This window comes from Primulina huaijiensis, chromosome 1 (genome assembly GCF_012295235.1).
Source record: "Primulina huaijiensis isolate GDHJ02 chromosome 1, ASM1229523v2, whole genome shotgun sequence".
NCBI classification, from domain to species: domain Eukaryota; kingdom Viridiplantae; phylum Streptophyta; class Magnoliopsida; order Lamiales; family Gesneriaceae; genus Primulina; species Primulina huaijiensis.
Window position 1 is genome coordinate 20,853,331 of NC_133306.1, and position 21,877 is coordinate 20,875,207.

The 21,877-nt window shown below is 30.7% G+C and overlaps 1 long non-coding RNA gene across 1 annotated transcript; it reads right to left on the reverse strand.

Moving 5' to 3' along the window:
- Window positions 1–10,894: 10,894 nt before the first annotated feature.
- Window positions 10,895–11,511, reverse strand: LOC140959623 (uncharacterized). Its single transcript, XR_012172033.1, has 2 exons — window positions 11,227–11,511; window positions 10,895–11,135 (listed from the first exon to the last, which is right to left on the reverse strand). It is a non-coding gene; the product is annotated as an uncharacterized lncRNA (long non-coding RNA).
- Window positions 11,512–21,877: the final 10,366 nt, after the last annotated feature.

The following is a 21,877-nucleotide window of genomic DNA, read 5'->3' on the forward strand; positions in this document are numbered from 1 at the left end:
TGAGCAGCCCAGAGCCGATTACACGAGCCATGTTTTTTGCGTGAGTCTTGGATGTCTTCCTCGTGAATTCTTGCTTGTTTTTTTGTTAGTTTTTCTTTGATTTTTTGTAAGTATTAGCATGTATTCGAAGTTCTCAGATTCTCTAAATATCTTTCATTTTTTTCTACATAAGCTTGCAGCAAAAATAGAAAAACTAAAAGTAACTGTGTTGGGTGGATTGTGGGAAGTTCTTCTTGTTTCCGTGTAAACAGGAAATCTCGAATGAATTACCTTGAAGATTTTTCGTAATCTGTAGGATTTTCAATTGGGTTCTTGATATTGTTTTAGATTCTCCATTTTGAATTGTTTACAATGCTTCTCTTAAGTGTATTATGGCAAACTTAAGCTTGCCACAATGTATGTATGCAAGTGATTTCATTTGTCATATTTTGTGTTTTATATAGACGTGTATTTAGAATTGTGATATTAATTGAAATTTTGTTAAGTTAGAGATTAGTAGAAATCGGGGAAGCTTGTGAATGATTTATTTCTAATTGTGCATTAGAATTATTTGAATTGTTTGTTTGGTTTACTTTGTTCAAATATTTGTTTTTTCATGCACTAGAACTTATGAATACATTTATAGACAACTCATCTTTTTCTTTTATTATTGATTAGGTGAACATGGATGCATCTAGTGGAAATAGTAGCTTTCCTTCCACCACTCAACCTGAAACATTATCTCCATCCAAAACACCTATCATCCAAGAAGAAGTAGTGGATGTTGGAGCTAAAAGAAAAAAAGTAGCGAATGTGTGGTCACATGCCAAGAAAATTGTGAGAAAAAATGACAAAAATGAGGTCATTGCTATTGTTGCCGTCTGCAATTATTGCCAAACTGAAGTTCCTGCCCATAGTAAAACACATAGGAATAATGGCATTGAAGGGCATGTGAAGAAATGCAAAAAAAAAAAAAAAATCCTCATAATGCAGTGAATTCGACTTCTTCTCAACCTATCTTAACACAATCGTCCATGAATGATGCTTTGACACCCCACATATTTAGCCAAAAAAAGCTTGATGATAAGGTTGTTGCATTTGTTGTTAAAGATGAGATGCCGTTTAGGGTAGTGGAAGGGGCAGGGTTTATAGAGATGATGAAGGAGGCTCAACCCCGATTCAAGATACCTAACTGAAAGAAAATTGCGCGCATATCTTGTGTGGGATTTATATGATGTGGAAGTGGCTAAGATAAAGAGTGTCATCCGTGATCAAAGGGTAAGTATCACGACTGATACTTGGACCTCGATTCAAAATATCAACTGTATGGTAATCACTGCTCATTTCTTGGATGATGATTGGAAATTGCATAAGCGAATAATAAATTTCACCAAGATCACCTCTCACAGAGGATATGACATTGGCAAAGTTTTTACTATAACAGTTGATAATGCTAAAACGAATGATAAAGCAGTGGAGTACATGGGAAAAAGACTAAAGGAAATAGGCACTCTGTTATTTGATGGTAAGTACATGCATTTGAGATGTTGTTGTCATATTATAAATTTAATTGTCAAGAGTGGATTGAAGTTTCTTAATGAGTCAGTTGAGTCTATTAGAAACTGTGTGAAATATATTCACTCTTCTGGGGCAAGGTTAGACAAATTTAGGGAGTGTGCTATCCTATTGAAGATGGATAAAATGTCAACCGTTCCAATGGATGTGCCTACAAGGTGGAATTCCACCTATAAAATGCTTTCTGTTGCATACAAGTTTAAGAAAGTGTTTGGAAGGATGACAGAGAATGCACAATTTGCTGAATATTTTGGGGAGATTGATGGCTCGGAGAAGAAAAAAAGAGTGGGGCCTCCCAACAAAAAGGATTGGGAAAAAGCACAAGTCTTTGTCAATTTTATCAAGAGGTTTTATGATACTACGTCGCAACTTAGTGCTAGCAAGACAACTACATCAACTTTGATTTGGGAGGAAATAGTTTCAATGGAGACCGTCATTAACGAGACAATGCTTGACATCATAGATCCTTCATTGCAAGAAATAGCTATGAGAATGGAAAGTAAGTTCAAAAAGTATTGGGGTGATCTTGAGAAGGTGAACAATCTTATTTTTCTAGGTCATATTCTAGATCCTCGTTATAAACTTCAAATGATTGCAATACATTTGGGGGATATGAAATTGGATGCTACTAAAATACAATCATTTGTTGATGGTTTAAAGAATTTTCTAATGGATTTGTATCATGCATATAAAGGCATTTCACCTTTTGATACTTTTAACCAGATTGATGATGGTGACGTTGACAGAGAGTTGATGGAAATTTATAAGAATGATCCCGTTAAATTGAACTATCATCTGAAAATGTCACAAGTAAGAAAATCTCAAAATCAAGAAGAGATAACTAATGAAGTGGACAAGTACTTGTCGGATCTTTTTGTGAAATGGAGCTCAAGCTTTGATGTTTTGGAGTGGTGGAAAGGGAATACAACAAGATTTCCAGTATTTTCAAAAATTGCCAAGGAATATTTTTGCAATCCCTTCATCTATTGTTGCTAGTGAGAACGCTTTTAGCCTTGGGAGGAGGGTCGTGGATCCATTTAGGGTATCATTACATCCCAAAATGGTGGAAGCACTTGTGTGCACTAGTGATTGGCTTAGAGGTGATTAAATTAACTTATACAAAGAACCGACAGAAGAAGAATTAAATTTTTATAAAGATTGTGAAGAAGTGGTCACAAGTAAGTAAATATTTAATTTTTTTAGTACTTTTTATGAATACTTAAACTCCTTTTCTATCATTCTATTATTATTATTATTATTATTATTATTATTATTATTATTATTATATATTTTACTTCATAACCTAAGATCAAATAAAATGATAGATTTTTATCTACTTAAATTTATTTATAATAATCGTAGTAAACAGCACGTCATTGGTTTTAAAGTCTTTGTCATTGAAGTGACAACTATTGGGTGGATTTTTATGTTCAATTATCGATCACCTATTTGTAATTGTGAAAATGCTCAAATGATTTTATTATCTATTTTATTTAGTCATTGATGTTCATGTAGAAGAATGTGGCTCAGTAAATTGGAGCGAAGTAAGTTCATGCTTGGTATATATTTATATTTTTGTGTAATGGTAAGTAGGTGCTTGGTATATTTCTTTTTTAAAAAAAGGTTGGTGCAATATGTATTTTGATATTTTATAATTTTAGATTATGTTTATATGATATATGTTGTTTGTAGGTACCCTCATGCACACAACAAAGTAAGGCATCTCTCAAGTGTAAGCTCCAAAGGTCTCGTGGTGGAAGAATAATGGATTAATGGTAAGAATCTAATTTTTTTTTTCTTGGATACATTTTTATATTTAGATTGGCATGATATGTTATGAAGTCATCTTGACTTTAAAAACCTGATGCTAAAGACTCAAAGTGTGTATGTTGTTTGCTCATATGTTATTTAATTGAATTCTGATTTTGTCATTTTCTTTCATCAACTTTTAGATGCATGTGATTTCATTAGTTTATATCCTAAGTTAGTCATATGAGACGTTTCATTGTGATTTCCCCTTTCTCAAAGCAAACTTACTGGATGTGTGTATTCATGGATGTGTTTTTGTTAAATGATCTTGCAGACATAGTGATAATTGCTTTGATGTTGTATTTGCTTGCAGATGCCAGCGAGGAAGGCAGTTAGGGAACTATATCTAGTGGTGTGATTGGAATGTATGTTGTGAGCTCATTCTCGCCAGCATACATTCGGGTCCATGTATTTGCTTGTCTCCTTTCCCGACCTGATCCCGAACATTCGGGTCCCGATATTTGTCGGGTACGGGATCAGGAATCATTTTTTTATTCCCAATTCCTATCGGGACGGGGATCGAGTTAGGGGGTTACGGGACGGGTCCCTACTCGATCCCAGCCCTAGGTAATACCAATATTTAGGATAAGATGGATTGAAATGTAATTATTGAACTATAATAGTTCAATTATTGAAATATTTAACATTGAATTAAATCGAGTATGATTTTCAAATCAAATAAAAGACACTCAAAATAATCCTTCGTGAAAACCAAATAAATATTTTGGCTAAACATTTAAAAAGATGTGCAAGTTGAATTTGTTAAAAAAAAATTTTGAAGAATTTTATCTAACATTTGATATGTAATATTTTGGTATTTGAAATACACATAAAATTCTTCAACAATGCATCTTAAAAGCAGTTGCAATAATAAGTAAATGCGATAAATAAATAGACATAAATTTTTTTACGATGTTCAGAGATTATCAACTCATACATCACATCTTCTTCCCTTTGGCAATGATTCAGTAGAAGACTTTGATTTATACAACTCTTTGTACAAATACATTTCGTGATGTTCTCAAGCCTAGGAGACTAGGATTTTTCGCACCATCTTGGCTTCTACCATCAACGATCACACTATCACATGTATTCCTAAAGTTTTATCACTTTCGAGCAAGAAAAACAGCGGCAAACGTCGCTCTGATTGGCCTCCGTCTTTCCGTTACTCGTATATTCGAGCGTTTTTAACGCAAAGGCACGTTTCTAAACTTTCTTTTTGCATCATTCAAATCATATTATGTGTGTTTTATGTTTTGAAGCATGAAAATTATATTGATCAAATAATTTGACGATTGGATGAATATTTTTCAAAGTATTTGATGTTTTCACACTTATTGAATTTCGCTACGATTTCTAAGGGACACGATGTCATTAGGGGACGTTTAAGGGCTTAAAAAGAGATCGTTTAAGCGGGAGACTATGGCTGGCCGAGCCCTGTGCATGGATTGGTTTAGAGGTTAGGAGGACTCCATGAAAAGCTGGACTCGTGGCTCAGTGATGATAGGCGGTGCGCGAGTCCTAGGTGATCAAAAAGGGCGCACGGTTTGGGGTTGAGCGCACGGCTTGTTTTAGTTGGCTAGGCTGGTCTAGAAGGGTCTAGGGAGGATGACTCGGGGTTGGGACGGGGTCTGGTGCAGCCGTGGTCCTAGGTGGCTCGGGGGTGGCTCGATAGAATAGGTGCGCGCGGCTTGGTTTGGGAGAATGGTTCGAAAATGGCTAGGAAAAGAGATGGGGCTCGAACCGTGGTCCACGGGGGTTGAATCATGGTTCACGGGGGTATTTTAGGGATGAAAAGTTTATGTTTCAAATTTGAGAGAAAAATGTTAAGTTATGGATTAATTCGAGTTCAAAACGTGTTTCGGTTTAGCTATTAAGTCGATTAAATTGAGAGGCTCGGGTTTACGTCTAAGAAAAATATTCGAAGTCAAATTTAAGTTTATATGATTCTATGAGATAGGTTCAAGTCAATAAAAGTAAGAAAAAATCAAAATTGGGAAGTTCGAGACCAAGGGTAAAATGGTCATTTTGCATCTCGGGTAGTTCGAAAGGTCTGACAGTGTCCCGAAGAATCATAATACATGCTAAATGATATTTTAAAATGTTTATGATAAAAATATGATATTTTTATGATATATGCAAAGGCTGTATGATTTTTCTCGGAAAAATGTTATTTTACGATTTTTAAAGGATACAATATTTTATAAATAAGAGGAAAGAAAAAATAATTTGATGGATGTAAATTGACTGTGACAAAAAATATGATATGATTGGGGATATCATGAGGAAAAATGCCCCAGAAGGAGTCCGTTTATGGGAGAAGGCCCTAGAGGGAGCCCGACGATCGTATTTCCATATTTGGTTAGAGCCTAGTGATGAGAGTTGATGACACCTCCGCCCCCAGGTACTTGGTATAGCTAAGACTGATCAGTCGACTACATGATGATATGATTATAGCTAGTCACTTTCAAGGATCAAACTTCACCCAAAAATGATATACGATAATAAAAAGTTCTATGATTTAATGATTTATGATATGATAGATGATTACGAGCTTTTACGCCAACTTATTTTATTAAACGATTATTTTAAAGCTGCATGTGCCCGTATATGTATTATTTGTTATGTAAGTTTAGAACATACTGAGTCATTAGACTCACTAAGTTTGGAGGGTCGCATGCGATGTTGATTTTGAGGGAGCGCTGACGCTCAAGTGGATCGGGTCCGACAGTACACTCCTGATGGAATTTATTTTCCGTGTTATATTAAGATTTAAAGTTTGAAGTAAAAGATTTTGAGGATTATTTATTTAAAGATTTTATGTTTTATTTTGAAGTTTAGTCGTTGTATTATTTTAAAATTGAAGTATGATTTTGTAGTTGACGATTTATGGATTTTTATGCATTTGAGTTTTTAAATATTATTTTTATGTTGGAGGGTTTCGAGGATAGAAGAAAATGTTTATATAAATAAAATTTCTAGTTTTTTTTTACATTTTTAAAGTTAAAAGTAGGGAACATTTCAGATTCATACTTTGATTTGTGAAGATGATTTGTAGATTATTGTATTAGTTTCATAACACATATTGAATAGTTTCATTTGGATAAACGAGCTGATCAGGTTGGCCAAAATACCGCAACTACTCATACCCAACTGATTCTTGTTTATCAGTCGAACTGATGAGCTTTATTATCATCAGTTTGCCTAGATAACACATCCAATTTAGCCCAACTGACGTGAAATACAACTTGTTCCAAATTGAGTTTTTTGTTCAGTCATATAAGCGGCTAGTCATTTGCCTCATAGAGCTCTAAGATATCATCGAAATATTGCAACTCGCCAGATTTTCAATTTGGCTAAATTCGAGTTTTAGTTTCCATATTGAATTATCAATTTTACACTTGAGTAAATATATTAGAAACACAATAAAAAAATTTGTTACCATCAAAATCAAGATTGTTAGAATTTCTAAACCCAACAATTACTCTCTTTTTATGATCACAAAATTTAGATAAACAATAATTTCAACTAACATAGTTTTAAATTATTGATAGAGCTTGTCGCATTAAAATTGAGAATACTTCAAAATAGAGGAAAATTTATCCTACATGGCACAAAAAATATTCTCCTCTTTTTTATTTTATAAGAAATTACTGTATTCAAAATCATCAAATACTCTAAAATTATGGGTAGCTCTTCCTTTAATGCGAGATCTGTTTCTTATTTTTTTTTTAAAATTTAAGTTTTGTTTTGCTTTTTATTTATTATTTTAGAGTATTTGATGATTTAGAAAATAATAATTAATAAATAAATAAATAGGTGGAAATAATTTTTATGACATACAAGATAATTTCCCTCTATTTTGAAAGGTCTATAATTTTATATCACCCAAGCAGGTTTTGATGCCAAATTATCAATTTCTGGCGAGCCGGGGTTTTCCAGCAAAATCGAACCAAAATTACCAGAAAGTTAAATATACAAAACTAAGACTGTAATTTGACTAAATATTATACTAAAATTGCAATATGACAAATATAAAAGATTAAAAAACAATTTTTCCTTAATTATTTAAACAAAATTATAAAGTTATAGCAGTTGCTAATGTAAAAATAGGTTGAAGTGAAAAATATCTAATTTTTTTAAGAGAAAACACCAATTATTTTTTAGTGTTTGTCTAATTTAGGTTGATTAATGTTTTATTTAATTAAAAAAACAACTAACAAGTAACATCTAACCAACTAATTAGATATTTATTGAATGAAAACTCAAACTACCAAAAAATAACCAAAATTTGAAATTAAATCGATTTTGTAGATAGTACACAACATGCTCACCAAAGAATTAAGAAAAATACAAGTTTAAAACCATGTGAATTGCTAAGTATTAATCTTAGACTTGAAGGGATTCTTGTTTAAGATATCTTATCTTTCTTGAATACAGAAACCTTTCATTGTCTGTCTTTTTTGAGTAGATTTGCGAACAAGGTGGCTCGTAGCTTTGCGCAATTTATGATTCATCACCCTTCATCCTTGCATTGGATTGGAGGTTCCACTAGTAGAATTTTCTTGATTTACTTCGCATATTCAATGAAATAATAGGTAGATAACCGCCGAAGTAGACGCACGTGAAGTAATAGATTACCATTTTACTTCGCATTATCACCGAAGTCGTATCCAAGAAATTAGCGAAGTCGTTGATCGGTTCAATGAGAAAAACCGGTCCGAAATTAGACCGATGCCGAAGTAAAAACAACGTCTTAGACGTCATCGATTTCGTAAAGTGCAAAAGTAATAGCTTATAGATAACTACATAGTTTATATGAATAACGAAGTAAATGTGTTGTTATAACTTCGTATTGTTATAAAGTAATTGATTTAGCAACGGACTGCAAAACCGTCGCTGATTAGCGACGGTCTACATTTGCCGTCGCTCATTAGCAACGGCCTTTGGAAGATTAATTGTCGCTAATTAGCGACGGTCTTTTAAAAATGAAAACTATCGCTAATTAGCGACAGTTTAGATAGCCGTCGTTAAGTAATTAACGACGACTTTGATTAAAACCGTCGCTATTTAGCGACAGTTTAACTAAAACCGTCGCTAATGTTATTACTTTTTTTAATAATTAATTTTATAATTCAATAAAAAATATTTAGTTTTGTAATTATTCATAATTATTTTTAAATAATTTTCTCAACTCATCTAAATATCACATTTTTGAATTTATAAATAATTTATAAAAATATTTAACTTTATGATAAAATAAGGGAAAAAATTAAAATTCAAGATCTAAAATTAAAAATAAAAGCTAAAATATTTACCATAAAGCGAAACAATAATCGGGCAGAAGAGAACAATAGACCGAAGATGTGAAGTAGTGTGTGGAGGAAAATAGGTAGAAGAGTGGCATTTTATAGGTACTTTGCGACGGTTTGTGATAAAACCGTCGCTATTAGCAATGGTGTAACAAAAACTGTCGCTAATTAGCGACGGTGTTGTGATATACCGTCACTAATTAGCGTCGGTTATGTAAACCGTCGTCGATTTAGTTTAGCGACAGACTTTATAATTAGCGACGGCTATTTGTAATCGTTGCTACTAGCGACAGTTTTTTACGAATCGTCGCCGATTTAGTTTAGCGACGGCTATTTTTAACTGTCGCTAATGAACGACGGTTTTATAAAAAACGTCGCTAATAGCGACGATTTTATAAAAACCGTCAATAGCAACTGTTTTGTTAAACTCGTCGCTAATTAGCGAGGATGTTTTCATATTTCGCTAAACCGTCGCCAATTTTTTTAAATTTCTCACAAAGACTGTTACTTCACAATTTATCTTTAATGACGCAGTAGTATATTTAAAAAATTTTCATTTGTTTGTATATAGTGAAGTAATTAATAGAGAATGACTTCACAATTATTGAGTTATGGTGAAGTAAATTCTCTTTCTTTAACTTCGACACAATTTTAATATGAAGAGTTATTTTGTATTTTATTACTTCATCATTTAATTTAGTGTTGAGATAAATAATCATATTTTATTGCAACACAATTCTAATTTAACGAAGTAATTCTTGATCACTGTCACACTAATTTAATAAAATAGTGAAGTGAAAACACACTTTTCATTTTATTAAAATAATTTAATTAATATACAATAATACACTATGTACACACATATATAACTTTTATATATTAATTTGATTCATAAATTATGCATCTAAAAATAATGAAAATCCACTAATCCACAAGTATATATCCATAAATCCACAAGTATATACATGAATCTACAAGTATGTATCCGCAAATCTCGATTTTTTTTCAATAAGGATCTCGATGGATTAAGAGATAATTTAAGGGAGATTAATTAAAATTATGGTTCATTTTTTACTTCACTAATTATAAATTTTAAATTTTTTAAAAGTTTTTACTTCATCAAAACTAATCTATCGAAGTAAAATATTACAAAAAATTAGAAGTGAAGCCCGTGTTTTTTAAATTGTGAAGTAAAAAATAATTTTTTACTTCGCCGATGTTATTACCGAAGTTGATTGGTATATACTACTTCATTATTAACAATCGCCGAAGTAACTAGTGACGAAATAAAAACCCAAAATTCTACTAGTGTTCTTACTCATCTTGGTTGATGAATGTAGCTTTGAATAATCTTTTATAATGAAGTTTGATTTGATCCTCAAAAAAATAGACCACGAAACCAAAAAGCTAGTTACTTTAGTTTTCTCAAACATAATAATATAGTATAATATATATATATATATACTATAGGTAATATGCCCTTCAATTGAATTCTACTTATGAAATATCAATACGGGTAAAATGAAAAAAAAAAATAAAAAAAAATGTTGTGATCTTGACACAAAAAATAGTTACTATAAGGTGATCATGTTTTGTAATATAGTAAAGAAGTAAATATATAGTCAGAGACGGAGCCACCCCAAAAGTTGGGGTGGGCTCCAGCCCAGGGTAAAAAAATAAGATTATTATATATTTTAATTATAGACTAGGTTAAATTTTTGTAAAGCTTTTGGGGTGGGCTCCAGCCCAGGGTAAAAAAATAAGATTATTATATATTTTAATTATAGACTATGTTAAATTTTTGTAAAGCCTATTTGTAAGCTAAATATTTATTGTTCTTTCAAGCTTTAGCCTAGGTTCTGTTGAATCAGAGCCCATGATGAAAAAATTTCCTTGTTACTCCCCTGGATATAGTATATGTTGTGATCATTTTTATTTCAAATTGGAAATTGAGAAAAAACGGAAAAATATCTTTCTTTTTTAACTTTCAAGCGAAAGCTTCCATTTATTCCAAAATTAGATTTATATATAATGCAGAGAAATTTTTCACAGAGTTTGTTACTGTTATCGTATAATGTGATGCTATAATATTTATTATTTATATTATGTCTCGGTGGCTAGTTTTCATTATATTTATATAAATCAAATTTATAGACAAAAATTATTTGGACATGTAAGTAAAAAGTAGCTAATTAGGCCGTACGTTTGGCATCTCACAGAAATACTTGTTTCAAGCCAACAGGAAGAGGCAATTGACAATAATCCATGCACAGAAGGTGACACTTTGAGCAAGATTGACAGGCCAATATCTGATCTGCGGGCTCGCTTTGCTTTTTGGTGGCTTCTTGTAAACATTTGACCCTCCTTGAGCCCCTTTCTTTGCATGAACAACTTCAACTCCTAACCCTTGTGCATTCTCATCGATTCCTACACTCAGTTTCCTCACATGAAAAGTGGCATCTGCCCAAAATACCATAACAAATTTCGGGTTATATATAAAACCATGATGAAGTACCATTCTTTATAAATATATATCAGTATGTATATTTACCTGTTTCGACGGACTCGTTTCTTAGATCGAAAGCTATGGCAGCTAATATTCGTGTAAGCATGGTGAAGATCATGAACCATGAAATTAACTTGGTTCTCATAGTGAGTGTGGTTTTGTTGGATAAGCTCTAGGGTGAGTTATTTTGATGGAACCTCGAACGGGTTACATATTAAGGGAGAAATCGAATTAATTTTTTTTATCAAATTTTTAAATTTTTTTGTGTATAGATGATTATCATGGATGCTTTATAAAAGTTATATACAACCAAGAGATTATCAAATCGAAACTATGGAATCTCAACTTTTAACATTTGAGTGTAAAGAAGCATAGTGCAAAATAAAGCAGGAAGCTAAAGCTGTTTAAATGATCAATAAGAGGAAAAAAGGGTTTGCGTGGGAATCGTACAACTTTATGATAAATAAAAATAATCAGAGAACCTTCTTTTTATTTGTATAAATTAATTAATAATATCTATAGGAGTTGACGAATATAATTAATTGTTATGTTATTTTATTATAAATCATTTAATTTTGTTGTTTTTAGATTAATGTTTGTTCTTATCGACACTTTTATTAATTTGACAACTAAGAATAAGAATTTTAAAGAAAGTGGAAATCATTTTGTATGGTGACTAATAATTATTAATGTTGAGGGGGATAATTACATAATGATGAATATGCAAAATTTTGATTTAAAAAATTATGATCAGCTTGTATAATGTTATTTTTAATTGAGGTTACACTTTTTAGTGGCATCTAGCATTTGCTTATACATGTCATCTTATAAAATTTCAGTGGAATAATCTATAATTTCAAATTTCAATTATCTAATTTTGTAAATTTGCTTTACTAAACTGTCCTTATGACGCTTCAGCGTAGCATATGTACGCATGAGAAAAAAAATCTTTGGAGTTGGTGCATATCTTCCTTTGACTATGTGTAGAAATGGAGATCAAAAGAAACTAAATTTAACTTGTTTGTATTTTCTTCTGTTATTTGTTGGAATCTTGCCATGAAATCCAACCTATAATCAATTTCTTGCAACCTCGGAAACTTCTCATTTCAAAGTAGTAATTCTTGTTTGATGGATTGAAACATCACACGATTGTACTCCTTTATTGTGTTTTAGTAGATTTTATCGATTGGTTGTTTTTTGTTTTTATGCATTTTGTATGGTGATTAATAATTAATGCTGAGCGATAATTACATAATGATGAATATGCAAAATTTTGATTTACAAAATTATGAAAAGCTTGTATAATAATGTTATTTGTAATTGAGGTTACACTTTTTATTGGCATTATAGCATTTGGTTATTTCTAGAAAAACTTGTATATATCACCTCCTTTGCTAGGAAAATAGTAAACTTGATTATGTAAATTGGCTTATATATTAATTAATTAGTTTTTTTCTCTCTAATCAATCAAAATTTAGTGTTAGTGCAATAAATTATTTTCTTTTTATATTTTTTAGTCTGATTCGCACCGGAGTTTTCAATTTCAACCATATTTGTAAATAAATAAATATAAAGTTCGACGTCATAACAATTCTCCCGACAAAGAAAAAAATGGCAAAAGATTTCAAATACATTTTCGCAAAGCATCTGAAAGAAGTCAAAAGGATGACACTAAGGGGAGGAATTTTGTCGAAGCATGTACGACCATAAAAAACATTATAAAGTATAAATCCACGCACCAGCTCTCCCGAGTTGTAGTAAAGCCTTTACAAGAAGAAAAAATCACTAAAAAATTCCAACTTGAGTTTATTAAATTAAGAGAATATCGCAATCCCTTTTTCCTTTTACAATGTTGGTGTTATTTATGTTGTCAAAAATTGGAGTTTAATCATATCAGAAGTGTTATTATGATAACTTATATGTGAGTGTCACGTCACCATCATGTCAGTGCAACGTAGACGTGGGAGGCTCATGCAGCGTCATGTTGACAAAATGACCAAAATTGCAAAAGAATAAGAGAAAATAGTTTATTTGGTTAATTAACTTGTTCGATTTTGTGTTTGGTTCACTAAGTTTTCAATTTTTTGGTTTTGATACACTAATTTTTAATTTTGTTTAGCTATTTTGGTTCAATTGCTGACGTGACATCGAAAAATACTGACATGATATCAAAAAATGATATTGTAGCATTGAATATGCTGACTTTTCAGATGTCACGTCAGCAATTTCACAAAAATAGTCAAAATTTAAAAGTTTGTATACCAAAACAAATTTTGAAATTTATAGACCAAAAACCAAAATTGAATAATTTATTGGCCTAAAAAATCGTACTCTCAAATAATAAAGATAGCGTATTAAAACTGAAATTTAATAATAACGAATCAAAATTAGATGTAAAGAGAACCAGCTTTCAATTTTTCATTAATTATACATATATGCTTTATTATTTTGTTTCCTTCAGCAGCTATCCTTACACCCACTTCAATCATAGAATGATTAATTGCATAATTTTTTTCTTGGGGAATATAATAAAACATCTCTATAGTGTCGTGAAATTATGAAATTTATCCATGTTCTTTAGATGGTGCCAAATTTGCCTAATTTGGTCATCCAAAGCTAAAATATTATCAAAAATTTCCAAAAAAAAAATCTGGTTGGCAAAAATGATTAAAATATATGAAAATGATATCAGAACCTAAACTTTTTGTTTCAAAATTTTAATATTATTATTACTATGTAACTTATTTGTTGGAGGATGAAACATTTGTTCCAGATTTATTTATTTCAAGTTATATTCCAATATGATAAAATATTTTGAACAAGAAGATCTAAACCAGATTAGATGTCAAGAATAACTAGGAACATAACCTACTATTAAGGTAGAAAATTATTCAAAATACAAGATTCCTAGAAATTGTTTCGGATTCCTCTAAACTGTCAGGAGATCTTAGCGAAATCCAAAGACTATACAAAATTATGACATCCAATTATATTGTGTACCATAAAAATTGAAGATATTGGGTTAAAAGTGCATGATCTGGTTGGCCAGGTGGCCGTAAAATAGTGATGTTAGATCTTAAAGGGTAATATTATTTCTGCTGAGGACATAACCGACTGCATTGAAAGGATAAGACTGATCTTTAAGGTATATGAGACAATATTAGCAGATAAACACGAAACTCTCCAGACTTATTGGCATAACAGTCTGATCCAATAATAAGGATCCGAATTATAGAACATCAACCAAGTTCTAGCAATAAGATCGTGGGAAGAAGGTTAACACATTCTTTAACTACCAAGCTCTTATTACATCAAAGAGAGAAGGTCAAAGTAGAGCAAAAACATTTAATAGATAACAAGAAAATGATCAATCTTATCAAGACTGTCTCAGAAAAGAAAATAATCTGATGACAACCATGTAAACAATTGGTCTTAATGTGCTTCAATACCTTGCAAAATCTTTTATAAATCTTAAAGTCGTAGATCTAAAAATGAACACAACTCGGGGCTATCAATCCCTAGTTAATAGGATCCCTTCTCAAGTACCATTAGAAAGTGTGGGATCCTATGATACAAACATGGGTGGACCCCAAATCGATTTTTAGTTTGGGAGAGAATCACACCCAACAAGAACCTGATAAAAGAGTAATCAAATATCACTCCATTAAACACCCTATGGGAAAAATTGTTTTAGAACCAGTAAATTCTTATGAAATTATGCTTAACTCGATGTACTTGGTTTTAGAAACATAAAAGATCTCATAGATGACTGGATATCTCATATGAGGATCACAACAAGAACTTTTGATCTCAAAGCACAAATGGGTCAACTATGTCAACATTCAATATACAGAAGAGAAAAAGATATACACTCAAGTTTTGTATAGTCTTGAATTACACAACATTTTTATAGTAGATTAATATATTATGTTATTTAATAAAATCATATGGAATTCAGGAGTCGAAAAGAATATATCAATGCAGCTTTTTTTTGCCAAAATGTCGAGTCTTTAGAGAAAAATGTTAATAAGAGAATATATTCTTTGTAGTCTAGATACTATAACCAGAAGAGCCTCTTTCCTTAAATAAAAATTGGCAAATGATATCATCTAGCAACATTACAAAAGAACAACAAAAGATTAAGGGTTATAATAAACATATTCATCTATGTTGTAAAGAAAATGATATTCCAACGATTATTGGAAGTAAACCACAAAAGCATAAAAGAAAGAAATTCAGATCTCATGGAAAAAATGAAAGAATTTTTTGGAAACCAAGAATAATATAGTCTAAACAGAAGACCAAATCTTACAAATTCGGATAAAGAAGTGGACTATCAAGAAGCATGATCTCGTCCCCAAACCTCAAATTCATCTTGAAGTACCAGATAGACACCAACCAGAAAAACTTTCAGAATAGCTCGTACCAGAGCTAATGAAAGTTTCAAAAACTGCGATTGCTGGACATGTGGAGCAAAAGGACACATTTCAACAAAATGCCCATAAAACGAGAAAAAAAATGAATAACGCGCTTCGAGCCAACTTCGAATATTTTAGAAGTGATGTATTACAACGACTCAGTTCAAGTATATCAGTTTGAGAATATTCCTTCAGACGATAGTATATATAACAAATAAGAAGTCTTTAGGAAAAAAAGATCTTATGAAGATGCATAATCAGAGTCTTACTGAAGAAGAATTATTTCGACACGAAACACATTAAAATTTATCTGGTTTCTTCAGCCAGACAACTATATCTCATAATATGGTCTGAAAGATCATGAAATAAAATCCTAGTCTACAGAAATATCAAGGAATCTCTGCAGGACATATAGAAAAGATTTTAGGTAATCTTAGCCTAAGAAACATAAATCATTACTTAATCAATAAGATTTCTAGAAGGGACATAACAATCACAATAGAACTTGCAGGAAACCAAATGAAGATGCAACTATAAATTTTTTTTTTTGGAAGAAGTAAAAGAGGAATTTCAGAAGCTCAAGCCAAAAATAATGTGAACCATGTCTTGGATTCATATTAAAGCAATACAGATCATAATAAAAGTTAATTTTCGAAGAAAGAATAGATTCACCCAAATATATTTCAATATGCAATAAATGAATGAGTAATTTTCAAGATTTAATATTGTAAACTATCTCGAGAAATTTCTATGCATGAAAAATTGTAGGAGTCATTTATCCAAAAATTGCCTACACCCTAACAGATCGGGACCTCAGCCGAGCTTTGACGTTACATAAAAATTTAAAAGAATAAATGTTGATAATATAAGGCATTAAGCCATTTTATGTTACTTATCATATTTCATATGCTCCGTCTATACTCATCATTCAATTTTTTTTTATTAGAAATGATTTTATTGAAATCCTATAAATATTTGAGAAAGTTGTTAAGATTATTTGTCCAAAAAATATCGAGTTTTCTTTAATACAGGAAACGAGTATCCAGATCCAAGACAAGTCGATTTTACAAAGAAATCAAAATCTTAGGCTGAAATAAAAAGACCATCTTTCCAAGGAGATAGAATCACAAGTCACAAGTAGGGAAAAACGCCTGTCTAGAGAACTCAATCGGTACCAAAAATATTTTCAACAATAGGAAAGCTTAGATGCCCAAAAAGATGAAGAGAAATTGAAATAGTATTTGATATTACAAGTCAGATGAAGCAATTCCCTAGCAATATCATATATTATTTGGAACAACCTAAAATAGGAACTTACTAATGGATAATAAACATTGGTGACTATGAAGTTCATATTAAAGAAATTATTGGAAATAACATGACAAACTGGTTCTTGGATTAGAGTTTCTCGAAAAACATAAACCTTGGAAACAACTTGAAAGCGAAATGAAGTTCGTAGTGGAAACATGTTGTGGAGAATCCAATGACCAGAAGCTCATTCTCAATACTCATTCTAGTGGTGATGTTAAACAAACAATATAAAGCATAATAAGTTGTTGCTTATATGATTCGTAAACTAAAATTTACACAAAAAAAAGATGAGTTTTTTTTTAAAAAAAAATTGGAAACTGGACGAGATTTCTCAAAACGTATCTTAATATTATGCAAAAAAGACTAAGAAAGTAGGAATCCTAATTGGAGGTGCATGAAAAACACCTTGGTATAAGGTAAAAATGCCACAAATTTATTTTCATGATATATGAGCAGAAATTTTGTTAAGAAACAAATTCTTTAAAATGTTCAAAAGCTACACACAAGAAAATGAGACAATGAGATTAATGTTCACAACACCATGTGATCACAAAATCATGGTCCAATGACTAAGAGAATCATTTTACAAAAAAATGTCTATCCAATTTTATAGTAAGTGTGGTGATGAAGGAAAACTTCTACTTGAAAATGAAGGATTCCAAAATATTTGGAGAAACAATGCTCTAAATAAGAACACAACAAAACTTCCAACAAGAGGAGATGAAATTTCTAAAGATAGGTTTACAACATAAGGATGTAGAGATTGAATCCATGGTATCCATAGTAGATGTCAAAAAAAAGCTTAAATAAAGCTACAATAAGAATCCATTGGCATGGAGGGAAAGAAACCAAGTCAAAGCTAATTAAGTAAACAAAGGCAAATAAGATGAGTTCGTCAGATGTAAGCTTATCTCGATGAACCTCGTTGATCAGAAGGATATGCATGTTATTATCAAGAAAATTTGATTTAATCAAAGCAGGGATATCATCATATAACAACCCTGGTTTTCTAGTAAGAAATCACTATGAAATCAAATAAACAAACCCAAGTTATTATTAACTATCGAGAAATTAATAAAATCTTGGAATTTGATGGGCATTTTATATGTAGCAGATATAATTTACTTAATTTTATATGCAACACTAAAACGTCATCTAAGTTTGATTACAATTCCAAATTCTAGCATATCCTAATGGAGGAAGAAAATAATAAATTTACAGCTTTCTCCAAACCACAAGGACATTATATTTAGAAGGTGTTATCAATGAGATTGACTAATACACCCTAGATATTTTAAAAGAAAATGAAAAATTTATTCAAACATTATCTTGATTTCATGTTTATCTAAATTTTTTATATTTTAATTGCATCTAAAATATGGATGAACATGTTAAACATTTAGAAATATTTTTTAAAATTTGTAAACATGAAGGACTAGTCTTACCTAAAAACAAAACAATCATAACTAAAAGAAATATTGAATTCTTTGGAGTAAAAATCGATGAGTTATGAATAATTTTGTAGGAACACATTCTAGAAGAAGTGCAGAATTTTCCAGAAAAACTCGAAGATAAGAAATAACTTCAAAGTTTTTTAGAACTTGTTAATTTTGCTGGAATTTTCAATAAAAATCTAGCAAAATAAAGGAAGATCTTTAGTATATTACTAAATAAAGATGCGGGATTTATATAGACAGAAGAGCATATAATAGGTCTTAGCCAATTAAAAGAAATTTTGAAAAACCTTTAAAAAATTGTTATTCCTTAATACGAAAATGATATGATATTATACACTTATGACAGTGATCGCTGGTAGGCAGCAGTGCTTACAAAGCTCACAACAGAAAGAAAACAACTATGCATATAATGTATCAGACCATTCTCCGATTCAGAGGTCATACGATGGCACATCAACAAAATAATCTTATGCAATAAAAAGAGAATTTGAAAAATAGTCATTATTTCTACTTGCTAAGAAATTCACATTGAAATTTGAATACGCAAATTATAACTTTCATGAGAAATAAAATTGATTATAAACCAGAGAATGCAGTAAAATTGATTCTAAACCAGAGAATGCAGTAAAATTGATTCTAAACCAGAGAATGATATATTATTAAGATGACAAACTTTATTTCAAAATTATATTTTTGATATTGTTGTTATTAAATCTCACGAGAATATTCTTGTAGATTTTCCAACAATAGATGGGCAACGCTGATGTTAATTTCATCATGAAAACGCAGAAGCATTTGAGAGAACACCTTGAAATACTGCAGAACGAGTTTAACAAGCTTGCCTTAAATGCAGAAGTTGCGGATATGCTACAACAAGTTGATAAAGCACAGCCTCTGATCGAATCACATGATGTTTACAAACTTACTCGCAATTGTGGTATGTATTGCAAAAGAATATCCTTCTGGATATCGAGAAACCATTTGCTTCTAAGCGGAAGATCTCTAGAGTACATGTCTCTATACCTAGAGTAAAGGATTCGAGTACCCCTAGCACAAGCACTAAGTTGGGATCATCTTTGGATGAGCCGGCCCAAGAAAAACGGCTCCTGATTCTTATCCCAAGTCATCAATTCAACTCATCATCTCGGGGATTGAAGAGGAAGAAATCAACTTTAGATCTCAAACTGACATGGAAAAATATAAGGTTGATACTAACGAGTCTATAATTTCTCTTTTTCAGGTATATCAGTAGAATTGAGAGAAATTAAAAACAAGTTCAGAAATTAATCCATCTACGGGTCGGGTTGATATAATATGTTAATATCACATGATCTAAATGGAACCTAATGCCCATCCTTAGAATGTACGTAAAGCTATGGTATGATTTTGAGGCTCCTGTCTTGGTCTATACCATGTCATCAAGTTTCTCGAAGATATCTCTATTTCCAAAATGGATTCAGGAAGCTGTAAATAAAACATGGATAAATAATGATCATTAGTCCAAATGAGATATTATTGTAACTATACTTCTTTAGTGCATTACCGAACCAGCTAGGAAAGACTCACACGAGACTTTCCATATTATCAAGCTCAGGAAACCAGACACCAATATTAGGATATTTGTCAAGGATCCTCCAGCAGATGAAGTGAACCTTGTTCACTCAATGAAGATGATGTCCCACCAGGATAGCATGAGGATTATGGGTTTGTCTCATAGAGATGGAAAAAGTCAAGTTTTCTTTCAAATTCTATCAAAATTCAATTAACTGATCTTTCATGTTGAACACAATGACTTGAAAAACTAAAGGGTTTTTAGAAAAAGAATTCGAAAAGAAAAATAATCTTTTGTGGATCAAGAAGCTGTTGGGGAGTAAAGAAACTAGCCGAAAATTCTGCAAAATAGCTCGCGTCAAAAAATGGATGAAGAAGATCTTCCTGAAATGCATGAACCAAAAGGAGCTAGAATCCGAGAAGAGTTTTTGGTTAAGATCTAGCCGAAAATATCTTGTACAGACAAGTTCAAGTGATAAAGGACCACATAAGGCACGTTTTTCTCAGGAACTACAAAAAATTAAAAGATTTTCTTACAAATTTAAAAAAGGCATGTAATTCAACCACTACTAATAAAGACATGACCATTACTGAGTCCCCTAACATATAGCTGGCAGCAATAATTCAATGCAACAACTGACATCAATAATGAAAGCCAATTCACATGTTTCAAGTTTGAATTTCAAGGCTTTTATAAATACAGATACAGAAGGAAGTTGAAAGCATCGATCATTATGTTTAATTTTCTTTAAAATAAATATTGTAAGAATGCATTGATTTTTATTGTTACAAAATAATATTTACGCGCTTAAATTCTTTTCATAACTCCTACATCGATCGACAAATAAATTTGTATTTCATCAAGAATTAGGTTATATTAAATCTTATACATTGGCATGGTAACATTGTTTACTTTTTGTTCTTGATTTATATCCATACATACATATGCATTATTGATTTTGATAATATCATGACTAAATCATAAGAGATGCATTACACATACAATATATAATATTTATGTATTAATTATTAGGTATATGGTATATCCCGGTTGAAAGAAAAACATCCAAATCAATTAATTCCACTAATAAACACGTGCAATTCGATCAAGTGTGCCTACCGATCAAAAAGAAATGTACACTCATTTTAGACAAAATCATGGAGAATGAAGGAGATTTAGTGTAAATATTTAGTTTGAAAATTATTCTTAAATCAGTAGTGTACATTATGTAAATGAAGAAAAAAATTTGCATAACACGAAAAATGAATTAAGTATATATCGAAAACTGCATTTAATATAAAAAGATCATCATATTAAATTATATATAATATTTTATTTGTTATACTCACGCATCGCGTGTGTCTAATTTACATAAATTTTGATTACTATTTTAGTATCAATGAATTTTTTTATTTTGATTTTAGAACAAAACAAAAGGAAAAAGAGAATTTAGTTGTACTAATCCATTTAAACATCTATTTTTAAAAAAAATAATTTTTTACTTATTTAATTTTTTTATGACAGCCCTATATCTTTTAAAAAATCCTAAAATACCTCTATTCTACCATTTTCTTTATCTTGATCTAAGTGTGGGTTTGACGTGTAAATTTTATTTATCATAAAAATGGTTAAATTACTACAATTATTAAATTCATAAATATTTTTCCTGAGAATTTTTACAATTTGATTTTATTTTGATAAATATTTATTTGTATTAGTAATAGTACATTAATAAATTATGAAAGTTTAAGTATGACATTGTAATATTTGGTCACTTTAATATGAAAGAAGCAAATTCATTATATAATAATGATGATGATGATGAGAGCTATCATTATTATTCTTGTTATTGTGTTCATCATTATATTTAATTTTTTTGTTAAATATTATTATTTATTTTATATTAAAAAAAATTTTAAAAAAAAGGAAGAAAAAGAGTGTTTGACTCTATCACATTT